Source organism: Phyllobates terribilis, unplaced genomic scaffold (assembly GCF_046119375.1).
Source record: "Phyllobates terribilis strain yellow unplaced genomic scaffold, ASM4611937v1 Scaffold_335__1_contigs__length_2066515, whole genome shotgun sequence".
In the NCBI taxonomy this organism is placed as follows: Eukaryota; Metazoa; Chordata; class Amphibia; order Anura; family Dendrobatidae; genus Phyllobates; species Phyllobates terribilis.
Window position 1 is genome coordinate 826,534 of NW_027363095.1, and position 17,042 is coordinate 843,575.

General features: G+C 43.6%; 1 protein-coding gene across 1 annotated transcript in view; it reads left to right on the top strand.

Moving 5' to 3' along the window:
• LOC141221830 (gastrula zinc finger protein XlCGF66.1-like) overlaps positions 1-17,042 on the top strand; it is a 344,164-nt gene that overhangs the window by 121,158 nt on the left and 205,964 nt on the right. The window lies entirely within an intron of this gene.

Genomic DNA, 17,042 nt, shown 5'->3' on the forward strand with positions numbered 1-17,042 from the left:
ATCAGTCCCGTGTGCATGATTTGTGACTGTTTGACAGTTTTATTACATGGGAGGAATGTCTATTTCTTACACATTCCTCACATGTAATAAAACTGTCAAACAGTTGCAAATCATGCACACGGGAGTGATTCAAGCATATCACCGAGCAGCTGTAAATACACGGAGCTCGGCCCGAGCATACTCGGACAGAACATACTCGCTCAACACTATTAATTATCCTAGGTATTGCTTCAGAAAACCCTCTTAGAAATACTATCCTGGATCGTTTGTCCATTTCCTTACAGTAAACCAGGAATGTATAACCAGGTGTCAGCAAATAATAATTGTCTCAGTCCACACAATTGCCCCTTCTTGGATATATTCTTTTTCTTTTGATGTCTCAATAGGGAAAAAAATAAGCCGTCAGGAAGTATTCAGATATTTATGTACAAATGTAAAATTACTATTCCAAACCATTGTACTATAGAGCAATATTGGGATTTATATCATTGTAAACCGGTTCTTGTATTGTTTACTGTTTTTTCTTTCTTTTTATTGTTTTTCTCACAATGCTTGTATAACAAAAAAAAATATTGGTAATTCTTTTGTTTTTTTCCATAAAATCGATCTGATTGAAAAACGAAAGGAGGGAAGGTCTTTACTAGATCAAACGTACACAAAATGCCAAGATCACATGTGAAGGTACTTGTATGAATTCGCAGATAAATGTGGTTGCTCATTGGCAAGGAGGTTACATCCAGACGTGTAAAGGACATAAGTATCCAAAATAAAAGGGGCACCCGGGCCAGAAACTCATAACCCCATTGACATAGCGGAAGCATTTTTTTGCCTTTATAGTTCACTATATAATATTCATGGACAACACCACGACATGCCACCTAATTTTCTTGAAACAAAAATTGACAAATATATTATGGACACTGCCGTTCCTTCCTTACAGACCCCTGAGCAGGAGATACTAGACAAAGCTTTCACTGAACAAGAGATAGGACAGGCCATTAAATCATTCCCTATCGGGAAGAGCCCTGGGCCAGATGGATTCAATAATAGATTTTATAACATGTTTGCACCTCTGTCATTACCATTTTTAGCCAAAGTGTTCAATAATATCTCAGAAGACTCCCCTTTTGCCCCCCAATCACTTGAGGCTCATATAACGGTTTAATCAAAGCCTGGAAAAGGACCAAATACCTGCCCTAATATTCATCCAATATCATTAAATAATGTAGACGTCAAAATATTCTCTTAAGTAATTACATAATGGCTCTCCCACTATCTATCCTCAATTGTTAGCAACGATCAGGTTGGCTTCATTAAGAGTAGAGAAGCTTGTGATAATAAAAATAAAACATTGTTGTTAACCACTTTACAGCCTGTGGTGTATTAGTATGCACCAGGCTGTCACCCCCTGTTCAGCGCGGGCTCCGGCGCTGAGCCTGCACTGAACCTGCACTGAACCGGGCACGTCAGCTGATTATTACCGCTGACATGTGCCCGCAACAGCTGCGGGTGGAATCACGATCCACCTGAGGCTGTTAACATGTTAAATGCTGCTGTCAATCTCTGACAGCTGCATTTAACATCACCGCGCCGGAAGCGCGTCACCCCGCCCATCGGTGACCCTGTCACGTGATCGTGGGTCACTGATGGGTGGGCATGACAACCCTGGGTCTGCAGCAGACCCCAGTGGTTGTCATGTGCTGATCGCTATGAGCGCCATCTACTGGTCGACGCTCATAGCACGAGCATTTCTGCTATATAGCGGTGATCTGCTCATCACCTCTATGTAGCAGACATGATCAGACAGTTACTGCTTCTAGTCTCCTATGGAGACTATAGAAGCAAGCAAAAAGTGGAAAAAAAATGATTTTAAAAATATTAAAAAAATATAAAAATTTAAATCACCCCCCTTTCGCCCCATTCAAAATAAAATATATATAAAAAACCCCACATACACATATTTGGTATCGCCGCTTTCAGAATCGCCCGATCTATCAATATAAAAAAAAAATTAATCCGATCGGTAAACAGCGTAACGAAAAAAAAATTCTAAACACCAGAATTATGTTTTTTGGTCGCAGCAACATTGCAATAAAATACAATAACGGGCGATCAAAATATTGGATCTACCCCAAAATGGTATCAATAAAAACTTCAGCTCGGCATGCAAAAAATAAGCCCTCACCTGGCCCCAGATCCCGAAAAATGGAGACGCTATGGGTCTTGGAAAATGGCGCCTTTTTTTTTTTTTTTTTTTAAGCAAACTTTGGAATTTTTGCCACCACTTAAATAAAAAAGAACATATACATGTTTGGTATCTACGAACTTGTAATTACCTGGAGAATAATAATGCCAGGTCAGTTTTAGCATTCAGTGAACGTGGTAAAAAAAATTAAAAAAAAAACATCTGCACTTTTTTGCAATTTCACCGCACTTGGAATTTCTTTCCCGCTTTCCCGTACACGACATGGTAAAACCAGTAATGTCTTTCAAAAGTACAACTTGTCCCGCAAAAAATAAGCCCTCACACTGCCATATTGACCAAAAAATAAAAACGCTATGGCTCTTGGAACAAGGGGAGCAAAAAACAAAAAGGCAAAAGCGGAAAATCCCAGGGTTGCGAAGGGGTTAATTTCACATGCATAAAAACAGGGGCTCCCAATGTGCCTTGTTTCTGCCTACACTAAAAAAGCGTTCGACACAGTGCATTGGACTTTCTTGAAGATCACCCTACCACAAATTAGGTTGGACTCTTTCTTGTTATCTAAAATTCTATCCTTCTACACTGATCCTAAAGCGATAGGGTAAACGGCCTTCTATATGACACATTTTCTATTAAAAAGGGGACGAGACAAGGGTGTCCCGTATCACCTCTCCTATACACATTGGTGATGGAACATTTAGCGGTAGCATTACACACAAATCCAGATATTAGTGGAGTTACTATAGACTCATCACTATAAACTAGCTCTACATGCAGATGACTTGTTGCTCTATGTTTAAAACCAAATGATCTAATTTCTCCCTATAATAAAGGAATTCGAATAACTCGGCTATGTAAGAAATGTTAAAGTCAACTACTCTAAAACAGAAGACATGAACATAACTTTTAATGCTGAACTGACTCAATAACTAATTTCTAACTTTCCCTTTAAGTGGCAAAAAGACACAATTAAGTAACATAGTAACATAGTTTGTAAAGCCGAATAAAGACTTGCGTCCATCAAGTTCGACCTGTTAGTTCTGTAATTTCTAAAGTTGATCCAGAGGAGGGCAAAAACCCCAAATGATTTAGCCAATCTTCACCTGAGGAAAAATTCCCTCCCGACTCTGAAACCAGCAGTCAGAATAAATCCCTGTATCAACCTACTATTTTATTTTATTTTTAAGTATATGCTGAAATCTGCCTGGTATCTAGAAATGCATCCAGTCCCCGCTTGAACTGGTGTAGTGAATCTGACATTACCGTCTCCTCACTCAGTGAATTCCATATTCTCACTGCTCTTACTGTAAAGAACCCCTTCCTATGCTGGTGCTGAAACCTTTTCTCTTCCAGTCTTAGTGAATGCCCTCTTGTTACCGTAATATCCCTCCTTTTGAACAAATCCCGGGCAAGATCTCTATACTGTCCCCTAACATATTTGTACACATTTATTATGTCCCCCCTCAACCTTCTCTTTTCCAGGCTGAATAGTCCTAGTTTTGCCAACCTCTCTGGGTATTGCAGTCCCTCCATTCCCTTTATTAATTTTGTTGCCCTCCTTTGTACCTTTTCAAGCTCATTTATATCCTTTCTATATATTGGGGCCCATAACTGAGCACAGTATTCCAAGTGTGGTCTGACCAGTGCTTTGTACAGTGGAAGAACAATGTTCTCATCCTTTGCAGCTATACCTCTTCTGATACATCCCATTACCCTGTTTGCCCTTACAGCAGCGGCCTGACTTTGGGCACTCCAATTTAGTTTGCTATCAATCAAGATGCCCAAGTCCTTCTCCATCTCTGAATTCCCCAATGATTTCCCATTCAGTGAGTACTGGTGACTTCCATTTTTCCTTCCCATATGTATGACCTTACATTTCTCCTCGTTAAACCTCATTTGCCATTTAATGCTCCACCTACCCAGCTTATCCAAATCCCTCTGTAGGTCTGCACTGTCCTCTTTTGTATTAATTGTTTTACATAACTTTGTGTCATCTGCAAATATTGATATTTTACTATTTATCCCGTTGACTATGTCGTTAATAAAGATATTAAATAACATTGGGCCTAGTACAGACCCCTGTGGTACCCCACTAGTGACGCTTACCCAATCTGAGTATATTCCATTTATAACCACCCTCTGCCTTCTTTCCTTTAGCCAGTTAGCTACCCACTTGCAGACATTTTCCCCCAGCCCCATCATTCTCATTTTGTATACCAACCTACTATGTGGCACGCTATCGAACGCTTTTGAGAAGTCGAGATACACGACATCCACTGGTTCCCCCTGATCTACTCGAGAGCTAACCTCCTCGTAGAAGTCAATCAGGTTTGTTTGGCAGGAGCGATTCCTCATGAATCCATGTTGGTTCGGGATTAAAAGATTATTAGCATCAAGATGCTCCATAATTGCCTCTTTAATGAAGCTTTCAAAAATTTTGCCCACAACGGACGTCAGACTCACCGGCCGATAGTTTCCGGTGTTACTTTTTGCTCCCTTTTTGAATATTGGCACTACATTCGCCTGTCGCCAATCAAGTGGCACAGACCCAGTCTCATCAGAGTCCTTAAATATAAGACATAACGGTCTGTCTATCACATTACTTAGTTCCCTTAGTACCCGTGGGTGTATGCCATCAGGTCCTGGTGATTTGTTTATTTTAATGTTACTGAGGCGTTTCTGTACCTCAACTTGGGTTAGATTCGTCATACTTAGTGGAGGATTAAGCTGGTCACTTCTCATTTCTCCTTTTAGTTCTATTTCCTTTGTGAAAGTTGTCGAAAAAAAATTATTTAATAGATTAGCTTTATCCTCATCTTTCTCTATGATTTTGCCTTCCTCACTTTTTATCGGTCCAATATTATCCGATTTAATCCTTTTACTATTTATATACGTAAAGAACAGTTTGGGATTTGATCTACTTTCCCTAGCAATACGTCTCTCTGTTTCCTCCTTTGCTATTTTTATTTGCTTTTTGCAGGTTCTCGTTTTTTCCTTGTAACACATTAGTGCCTCCTTGCTGTTTTCCTGTTTTAATCTCTTGAATGCCTCTTTTTTGCTATTTAACGCCCCTTTTACGTTCTTGTTCAACCATATTGGTTTCCTCTTATTTCTGGCCCTTTTATTCCCATACTTTACTGGGTATATAAATTCTGGGGAACTTGGATGATCTGTATTGTTTAAATTATATCCCCCATCCTTGAACAAATGGTTCAAAATCGAATGAATTATAACTTGAAACCCTTGTCCTGGTTTGGTCGTATTAGTGTGATCAAAATGGACATTTTACCAGATCTTCTTTATATATTTCAGACCGTTCCGGTCTGCGTTCCTCAGACCTTTTTCTCCCGTCTCAACAATTCTAACAGCAAGTTTGTATGGAGAACATCGAGGCCTAGGATACGTGTTAAAATATTGTGAAGAAACGGAGGGAGGGTTAGGGAGCTGCAACGCTGAATCCAAACAGGGTGAAGATAGTCCACTGAAGGGTGCCGGTCCCGCTGGTGAGCACAGACATATGAAGAAAACGAAAAGGAGAAAATCAGCACTCCAACAGGTAAAATATGAGAAAAATATATTGGATCATTTAAAAAAAAAAGAAAAATGTAAAATTCTTATGCGTTTCTGGCGCTAGGGTTGTGCCCTTAGTTATAGCAGATGAGAAAAGGACAATGAAGTCATATATATATATATACAAGCACAATGGAGTCACATGACATGAAATGAGAAATCAATTAGACATGCAAAAGGTGTGAAGAAAATCCAAGCCACAGTTCACATTGAAGGCAACGAGATCAAATACAGACAAGGTGATCATTGCAAGCGTCACACAACAAGCCAGAAATGCAAAACACCATGATGGTGAAAAATAAGATGGAATTAGACCTCATACTCTTATTCATGCATATCCGTATCCCCCTCTCTATATAAACTGTTTATTGCAGGACATTTGTGTGAAGACCACCGGTGTTAGCTGCCAGGGGATTATCCCATATAGGAACACAACACCGGGATTAAGTGTACAGGTGTGAGATCACAGGGTCAGAACATCACAAATGCCATCAACTATAGCACCGGAAGGTGGGAGGATATACTGATTATAGAGGGACAGGAACATGTATGCATGAGATGGATGATAGATTCAGTATAGAGCATCGCAATAACAATGTCCAATAAACAGATAAAACGCATCAGTGTCTAAATTGTGAATAGAAATATTGTTCTTATCGATCTGACACGTAAAAATATAATATAAAATAATATGCACAATAACCAATATGGAGAAACTATAAACCTATAACAATGAACATATAAAGGGGAAAAAAATATGCAAATCAAAACTGATTACATAGTAGAAGATTTACAAGGAAATCCACCCGCATCTGATCTGGTGCAAAGTATAATATCCTGGCAAAGGATCATAGAGCCGCAGATATACCGAGCATTATCTGTCATATCAACGGGAGGCAAATAGATGCATCATTGTAAAACAGACAAGAACAAGTACAGAACACTGGTGAGATTACTGTGGAGCATTGTAATGGCGAATCAGATTACTGTGGAGCATTGTAATGGCGAATCAGATTACTGTGGAGCATTGTAATGGCGAATCAGATTACTGTGGAGCATTGTAATGGCGAATCAGATTACTGTGGAGCATTGTAATGGCGAATCAGATTATTGTGGAGCATTGTAATGGCGAATCAGATTACTGTGGAGCATTGTAATGGCGAATCAGATTAGATGGAGCGTACAAATCCATGATATCCAAGAGCTGGATGTATAACAGATCAATGGCAATGGGAGACGTCTGCATAGAGTCTGATGGAGAACCTGATCGTGAGGCTATAGATGGAGCAAGCATTTCTATCTGTATCAACGACAAACAGGTAATTACATTATAATAAAGCTGACAAAACAAATATCTGATGCAGAACTGAATCGTGAAGCTGTGGATGTAGCGGGAATTTCCATCTGTAGCAACGAAAAAAAAATAATTGCATTATATTGCGAAAAAACTGACAAAAATAAATATATGAGAAATGGAAGATAAGCTGCAGAACATTGCAATGGAAATACTCAGTCATTGCTGAAAAATCTTTAAGATATTTGCATCATTTATGTGCGTTCTGCGAAGATGAATCAGCAATGATAGCGCAATATACAGAAAGGCAAATAAGTACACCAGCAAATAATAACCGGAAAAAGCACAAAATAAATTCAGAAAACCTGGAATGTCACCATATAGATGTCTGCTGGGAATAAACCAGTATGAATTTCATCAATAGATGTAAAACAGGTCATTGCGGAAATTCATTACCCGAAGGGTATTTAGTATTTACACGTCAGATCCAGAAGGCTTCACGCATATTAAGGTGTTTCTGTCTGTTTCCACCCCTTACAGAATAATTAACTTATACAAGACCAAAGAAAGAAAAATGTGTGAGATCAGTATTATGTATGGACACAATGTTTTGATGCCCCGGAGTATGTGCTATTAGAACTGTTGATATTGGAAATCTGCTCCGGTGGTCTCTATGAATCCTACCAATTTGTGTAAAACAATGTTGTCCACTATTCTGGAGGAAGACATTTATTTGTCGGTGTTTAATAACAAAATTCAGCGCTCACTGTTACCTGATTATCCCATTTTACCCATTTTTCATGGGCTCCCCAAAACACACAAGGGTATCTCCCCCCTCGCCCTATTATCTTGGGTATGGGTTCATTGAATGAGAATTTAAACCAATGGCTGGTGAACATTTGTATCCTCTGGTTATTCAAACACCAGGCTATGTGAAAGATACTACGTCTGTCCTGAGGGTTTTTGACAGGTTCGCGTGGCAGGAAGAGTATAGGTTTGTCACCAGCAATGTTGTCAACCTGTATTCCTCCATCCCTCACGCATTGGCCATCATTGCCGTTCAACACCATTTAAATAAATATAGTGGATATTCTGTGAATTTAAAAAGGTTCATTATAACATAAAATATTTGTTGTCCCACAACAATTTTATGTTTGATTCTAAATATTATTTACAAGTACTTGGAGCCCCCATGGACTCCAAATTCTCACCATCTTTGGCTATTCTGTACATGTTGTGGTGGGAAGAAATTTACATTTTTTCTGATGACAATCCATTTTTTAGCACATTTTTTGGTTTGGTAGATATGTTGATGATGTACTTTTGGTATGGAGAGGTGACCCCCAGTTAGTGTCACAATTTGTTTTGTATTTGAATTCTTATTCCTTAAATTTAAAATTCACTGTCAGTGAACCTTTGATTTCCACTCCATTTCTGGATATTTTCCTGACAGGGATAGTAACATCTCATAAAGCGGACACGACACTCTATAGAAAACCTTTGTCAGGCAACACATTACTGTTGTCTTCCAATTCTCAACTTACTCTATACAGCTCGCAGGGGCGACTCAGTATAGTTGGAGGGAAGCACTCCAATCCTGTTCAGCGAATGTGACCCGTGCTACACAAAATATGTAACTTCCAACATAAGTGCTGATCTATCCTCTGTGGATTATTTTATGCCTAAGGGGAGACCTGCCCACACACCCCCTGTGATGACATCACGGGGGCTGGTCTCCAGCCTTCATATTTTTATTAGATATCTGGTTTTTGCGATAACTTATCGTGGGTTGATCGTAGAGGCCCAAAACTGACTCCATATGTTCTGTTATGATTTTACCTTTCTCCAGAGACCACACACGGTATAGCTGCCGTCTGCTATTTTGTTACTTTTGCGGCACAGCTCCCCAGAGAGGCTTACAGAGACAGGAAAATATCCATATTATTCCTTAGCTGACCAAAATATAGGCCCCATTATTATCGGACATATGGAACTTTAGTTATTCCATATTGGCTTTGGGCCGTCTGCAGGCCTTTGTTACATTCCCTTTGAAGCACTGGGAATACAACCTTCTCAGTTAGCTGTAAATCTATCACAAGCCTGTGTTAATTGGGTTTGGTAGCAACTTTTGGGCCAGCATTTGCTTACAAGGCCCTTCTCATGTGTGTGTTGATTTGCATAGAGGCAACTGGCCAAAGTATCAGCTCTTCTCCCGTGGACAATTACTATAGCGGAGGAGGGAAGAGGAGTCTGGGAGAGAGACTTAATATCTATGACAGGGAAGAAGAAAAGATTTTCAATATTTCCATGACAATCTGTTTTTCATTGATACAGATAGAAATGCTTGCTATACCTATAGCCTCACGATCAAGTTTTGCATCAGACTATGCAGACATATCCCATTGCAATTGATCTGTTATACATCCAACTCCTGGATAGCATGGATTTGTATGCTCCATCTAATCTGATTCACCATTGCAATGTTCTACAGTAATCTCACCAGTGTTTTGTACATACTCGTTTTCGTCTGTTTTACAATGATGCATCTATTTGCCTCCCGTTGATGATTGATAATGCTCGGTATATCTGCGGCTCTATGATCCTTTTCCAGGATATTATGCTTTACACCAGATCAGATGCGGGTGGATTTCCTAACATCGGTGGTTTTCACACAAATTTCCTGCAATAAACAGTTTATATACAGGGTGGGATACAAATATGCATGAACAAGAGTATGAGGTTTAATTCTATGTTCCTTGTATATAGTATTACTTGTATGTAGTAATATGTGGTCTGGTCATGGTGTGGTGGCATTTCTTCCTTGTATGTGGTGTTCGGTCACCATGTGGTGGTAATATGTGGTCCGGCCACGGTGTGACGGTTTTTGTCCCTTTGTATGTGATATTATTTGAAAAAATGTATGCGACACATTCCCTTAAAGAAAAATAAAGAAAAATATACCTAGATAGAGTACTGGATATTTTAAGAAATGTTTAATAGGTTAGAGTAGAGTAGGGCCCTGCCAGAAGAGTCTACCTTGTCGTGGCGGCAGCTTACAAAATCTTTTGGCCAAAACAAAAGCTGCTGCTATGTACAGTGCCTTGTGAAAGTATTTGGCCCCCTTGAACTTTTCTACCTTTTGCCACATTTCTGGCTTCAAACATAAAGATATAAAATTCTAATTTTTGGGGGAAGAATCAACAAGTGGGACACAATCGTGAAGTGGAACGAAATTTATTGGATATTTTAAACTTTTTAAAAAAATTAAAAACTGAAAAGTGGGGCGTGAAATATTATTCGGCCTCTTTGAGTTAATACTTTGTAGTGCCACCTTTTGCTGCGATTACAGCTGCAAGTCGCTTGGGGTATGTCTCTATCAGTTTTGCACATCGAGAGGCTGAAATTCTTGCCCATTCTTCCTTGCAAATCAGCTCGAGCTCATTGAGGTTGGATGGAGGGCGTTTATGAACAGCAGTTTTCAGCTCTTTCCACATATTCTCGATTGGATTCAGGTCTGGACTTTGACTTGGCCATTCTAACACCTGGATACGTTTATTTTTGAACCATTCCATTGTAGATTTTGCTTTATGTTTGGGATAAATATCCTTCCCAGTCTCAGGTCTTTTGCAGACTCCAACAGGTTTTCTTCCAGAATGGTCCTGTATTTGGCTCCGTCCATCTTCCCATCAATTTAAACCATCTTCCCTGTCCCTGATGAAGAAAAGCAGGCCCAAACCATGATCCTGCCACCACCATGTTTGAGAGTGAGGATGGTGTTTTGAAGGTGATGAGCTGTGTTGCTTTTACGCCAAACATATCGTTTTGCATTGTGGCCAAAAAGTTTGATTTTGGTTTCATCTGACCAGAGCACCTTATTCCACATGTTTGGTGTGTCTCCCAGGTGGCTTGTGACAAGCTTCAAACGAGACTTTTCATGGATATCTTTGAGAAATGGCTTTATTTTTGCCACTCTTCCATAAAGGCCAGATTTGTGCAGTTTACGACTGATTGTTGTCCTATGGACAGACTCTCCCACCTCAGCTGTAGATCTCTGCAGTTCATCCAGAGTGATCATGGGCCTTTTGGCTGCATCTCTGATCAGTCTTCTCCTTGTTCGAGATGAAAGTTTAGTGGGACGGCCGGGTCTTGGTAGATTTGCAGTGGTCTGATACTCCTTCCATTTCAATATGATCGCTTGCACAGTGCTTGAGACATTTAAAACTTGGGAAATCTTTTTGTATCCAAATCCGGCTTTAAACTTCGCCACAACAGTATCACGGACCTGCCTGGTGTGTTCCTTGGTCTTCATGATGCTCTCTGAACCCTGAGACTATCACAGAGCAGGTGCATTTATACGGAGACTTGATTACACAAGATGGATTCTATTTATCATTACCAGTCATTTAGGACAACATTGGATCATTCAGAGATCCTCACTGAACTTCTGGAGTGAGTTTGCTGCACTGAAAGTATAGGGGCCGAATAATATTGCATGCCCCACTTTTTTAATTTTTTAAAAAGTTTAAAATATCCAATAATTTTTGTCCCACTTGTTGATTCTTCCGAAAAAAAGTAGAATTTTATATCTTTATGTTTGAAGCCAGAAATGTGGCAAATCGTAGAAAAGTTCAAGGGGGCCAAATAGTTTCATAAGGCACTGTATGTGAACTGGTGTTCTATGGGAACTGTTAGGGTATGTGCACATGGTCAGGAGCTGTTGCGGGTTTGACACTGCAGCTTATGCAGCAACAAACCTGCAGCGGCCAGGTGTTACAGCATAGTGGATAGGATTTCTAGAAATCCCATGTCCACTATGCGACTCTGTGCACCAATGGATCACCCACGAAAACTGGCATGCGTCGCATCTTTCAGACCCGCATCATGTCAATTTCTCTTGCGGGTCCACATGTGGACTTTCTCCACAGTCTAACTTCTATGAGGAAACTCCACATGTACAAAAAAAAAAATTTGCACCACTCAATTGCATAAAATGAGGGCAGAAGCCGCACGGCTATCCCGCAGCTTCGGGGCTGCAGGCGCCTCCTGAGCGTGGGCACATACACTTAATGTGTGATTGATAAGGATGTGGTGCAGAACTGGAGTTTTTCCAAGAGTGGCCTGTGTGACTGTGGAAGGTTCGAGGAGTGGAGGTGGAGCTGGGGTGGAGCCTGGGCGGAGTCTCCAGGGTGCCTAAAAAGTTTTTGCCAGTATGGGGCCTGAAATTCCTGGTGCCAGCCCTGCACACATATACATGCACTCATATACTAATCTTTTATGATATCAGGGTCTTCTGGAGAGGGCTGCAGAACGCACTGTGGAGGAGGGGACACAGCAGACAGGACTGATTTCAGCTTCCTGCCCCTGCGTGCGGTCCGATGCTGTGGACTCTCCTCCCCCACCCTCTACTCTTTGAGGAAATGCTGCTGGGAAAGGAACAGCAGGAGACAGAAGACCCCCTGTAAGTCCCTGCAGGACAAACACAGCAGCCAATGAGCGCTCTCATCAGTCTGATGAGGAAGCGTTCATTGGCCAGCGGCCTCTCTCCTGCATGACATGCCCCCTTTTTAATTGTCCACACTCTGCCCAGGGTATCAAAAATCTTTACGGGTGGGAGTGGACGGGGTTAAGCAGCATCAGCCCTCAGTCAAGGGGCACCATAGCAGCTGCGTGGTCTACTGCCTGAGCACTACGCTTCTTCCTGCATGGGCCCCCCTTCACCTCTGGGCCCGGGTGCAGCTGCATCGGCGGTGTGTCCACCCCTGGCTGAACCCCTCGCTGCGGCTCTGAGCAAATGCAATATTATTTACACACAACCGATTGGTAAAGAAATCAGTGAGACACCTGTGGGATAAGAACGTAAGAACGCCCATTACACCCTCAGATGACTTCCCTGGTGGGTACAGTGTCCGAAATGGGGTCACTTTAGGGGGTCGTATGTTCATCACACCTCGAGGGCTTTGCTATTGGCTGCTCCATACACCTTGCACACACATGGCTACGCTCCGTACACACAGCTCCGATCTGTACACCTCGTAAACACGCGGCTCTGCTCCCTACACCTCGTACACGCACGACTCCTCTCCGTACGCCTCGTACACGCGCGGCTCCTCTCCGTACGCCTCGTACACGCGCCGCTCCTCTCCGTACCCCTCGTACACGCGCGGCTCCGCTCCCAACGCCTCGTACACGCGCGGCTCCGCTCCGTACCCCTCGTATACGCGCGGCTCCGCTCCGTACGCCTCGTACACGCGCGGCTCCGCTCCGTACGCCTCGTACACGCGCGGCTCCGCTCCGTACGCCTCGTACACGCGCGGCTCCGCTCCGTACGCCTCGTACACGCGCGGCTCCGCTCCGTACGCCTCGTACACGCGCGGCTCCGCTCCGTACACGCGCGGCTCCGCTCCGTACGCCCCGTACACGCGCGGCTCCGCTCCGTACGCCCCGTACACGCGCGGCTCCGCTCCCTACGCCCCGTACACGCTCGGCTCCGCTCCGTACGCCCCGTACACGTGCGGCTCTGCTCCGTACGCCTCGTACACGCGCGGCTCCGCTCCGTACACCTCGTACACACGCGGCTCTGCTCCGTACGCCTCATACACACGCGGCTCTGCTCCGTACACCTCGTACACACGCGGCTCTGCTCCGTACTCCTCGTACACGCGCGGCTCTGCTCCGTACACCTCGTACACGCGTGGCTCTGCTCCGTACACCTCGTACACACACGGCTCTGCTCCGTACACCTCGTACACACACGGCTCTGCTCCGTACACCTCGTACACACGCGGCTCTGCTACATCCACACTGTAAACCCCTCCTGACCCCACACATAAACTTCAGCTCATCCAGCACCATGACAACCAGCACAGCAGAGTCCTGCATCCACTGAGGCCCCTGATCATGTGACCCCTGACTCCTCCCCTCCTGTGACCTCATCACAGCTCCTGTGCGCACAGAGCAGCCATATATGTGGTGGCGGCTCTGCAGGTGGAGGTATGTGGAGACCCCCCATTACAGGGCGCAGGGGGTATTAACCCCTTCAGCACCGAGACTCTTTTGGGGTCTTGTGTTGCCCCTTTATAAGAATCATAAGGTTTTTGTTCTGTTTCCTGTAATAGATACATACGACCCAACTATGGAGACAGGAAGGGAGGAAACGTATTGTTCTCATACTACAGGACCCCTTTACTGCCCCCACAGTGTAATGCCCCCATTATGCCCCTTATGCAGGATGTATGATGCCCCCACAGTGTAATGCCCCCATTATGCCCCTTATGCAGGATGCATGATGCCCGACACAGTGTAATGCCCCCATTATGCCCCTTATGCAGGATGCATGATGCCCCCCACAGTGTAATGCCCCCATTATGCCCCTTATGCAGGATGCATGATGCCCCCCACAGTGTAATGCCCCCATTATGCCCCTTATGCAGGATGTATGATGCCCCTACACAGTGTAATGCCCCCATTATGCCCCTTATGCAGGATGTATGATGCCCCCACACAGTGTAATGCCCCCATTATGCCTCTTATGCAGGATGTATGATGCCCCCACACAGTGTAATGCCCCCATTATGCACCTTATGCAGTATGTATGATGCCCCCACACAGTGTAATGCCCCCATTATGCACCTTATGCAGTATGTATGATGCCCCCACACAATGTAATGCCCCCATTATGCCCCTTATGCTGTATATATGATGCCCCCACACAGTGTAATGCCCCCATTATGCCCCTTATGCAGTATGTATGATGCCCCCACACAGTGCAATGCCCTCATTATGCCCCTTATGCAGGATGTATGATGCCCCCACACAGTGTAATGCCCCCATTATGCCCCTTATGCAGTATGTATGATGCCCCACAGTGTAATGCCCCCATTATGCCCCTTATGCAGTATGTATGATGCCCCCACACAGTGTAATGCCTCCATTATGCCCCTTATGCAGGATGTATGATGCCCCCACACAGTGTAATGCCCCCATTATGATCCTTATGTAGTATGTATGATGCCCCCACACAGTGTAATGCCCCCATTATGCCCCTTATGCAGTATGTATGATGCCCCCACACAGTGCAATGCCCTCATTATGCCCCTTATGCAGTATGTATGATGCCCCACAGTGTAATGTCCCCATTATGCCCCTTATGCAGGGTGTATGATGCCCCCACACAGTGTAATGTCCCCATTATGCCCCTTATGCAGGATGTATGATGCCCCCACACAGTGTAATGCCCCCATTATGATCCTTATGCAGTATGTATGATGCCCCCACACAGTGTAATGCCTCCATTATGCCCCTTATGCAGTATGTATGATGCCCCCACACAGTGTAATGCCCCCATTATGCCCCTTATGCAGTATGTATGATGCCCCCCACACAGTATAATGTTCCCACAGTACCGCCTGAGGTTGGAAAAAACTTTCTGGAAAATGGTCTTCCCTTTCCCTGCTCCCCTCCATGTATACCCTCGAGCATGTATACATGCATGTAGGGGAGCAGGCCTTTCTAGATATCGAGGCTTTGTACAGTAATATATCACATGAGGATGATATCAGAGGAGTAAGACGTTTATTGAAATCGAGATCAATAGAGTGTAGCAGACATAATGACTTCATGGAGGATCTTCTAAAATTCACTTTTACTCATAACTTCTTCTTTTTGACAGGAAGTACTTCCCCCGAGCTCAGCGGTACTGTGATGGGGAGCCCCTGTGCCCCCTCGTATGCTAACCTATTCCTGGGCTAGTGGGAGGAAACCACAATATTCATAATGATCATAAGTGGTGGAATCCATATACTGGGACATAGTATAGAAATATTGACGACATTCTTATTATCTGCTCGAGGACGAGTGAAAAGTTTCTTGAATTTGTCAGGGAACTCAACATCAATAGAGTGGGCCTTAGATTTACATCAGAGGTTAATTATTACCAGTTGCCTTTCCTGGATGTTCTAAATAAGATATAGCGGGATGGGACCCTAGGGACACTTATCTACAAAATACTTACAAGCACTAGTAAACTATTGAAGTGGGATAGCCACCACCTCATCCCCCTAAAAAACAAAACAAAAAAAACACAATATCCATGGGCCAATTTTTATGGTTGAGAAGAAACTGCTCTAATGTCACAGATTTTAATATACGGGCAATAGACATGAACACCAGATTCATGGAACAAGGGTACAGACACTCCTTCATACCTAACCAAGAGACCAAGAAAATGATGGGATAACACGAGTAATAGGAACTTAGGACAATCAGAGTGACCATATCTTTAATATCCTCAGAAAACACTAGGGTGTACTTGTAGTCAACCCAGACCTGAGGGTGCTGTGTGATCTATTCCCACAATAACTTTCAGAAAGTGTCGGTCAATTAGGGACCGTTTAGTTTACAATTCTGAACAGCCAATCACAGCATTTCTCACTATTTCTGGCAATCAGATTGCCGGAAACAGTGATGTGCAGCCTGGGATCGGTGCTCATAAGAGCTTCGATCCTAGGCTGTTGCTAAGAGACCCCAGCCCTCTCCCCAACCCGCTATGATCGGTGTAATCGCCAATCACATCGATCGCACCGATCATAGCGCCACCGCTTGGTGACTGGGCGGTCACGGGGTGGTGACCGGCTTGTGACCTACCTGTCAACACCCCATAACCCCTTGTGATGTCAGCAGAGGCCCCAGACAGCTCTGATTGGAGCGATCGATGATGACATCGATCTCTCCAATCAGAGTACCTGAACACAGGTGACAAGGCGGTCACAGGGCGGTGACCGTCTTGTCACCTCCCTGTGACCCCCTGTGATGATGCCCAGGCCCCAGCCATCTCTGGTGCGATCGATGCCATCATCGATCGCACCAATCAGAGTTCCTGACTGGGAGGTGACTGGCCTGTGACCTGGCTGTCACTACCCTATCATTCCCCCTTTGACCGCCCTGCAGTTCCTCACACATGGTGAGGATTTCTACGGA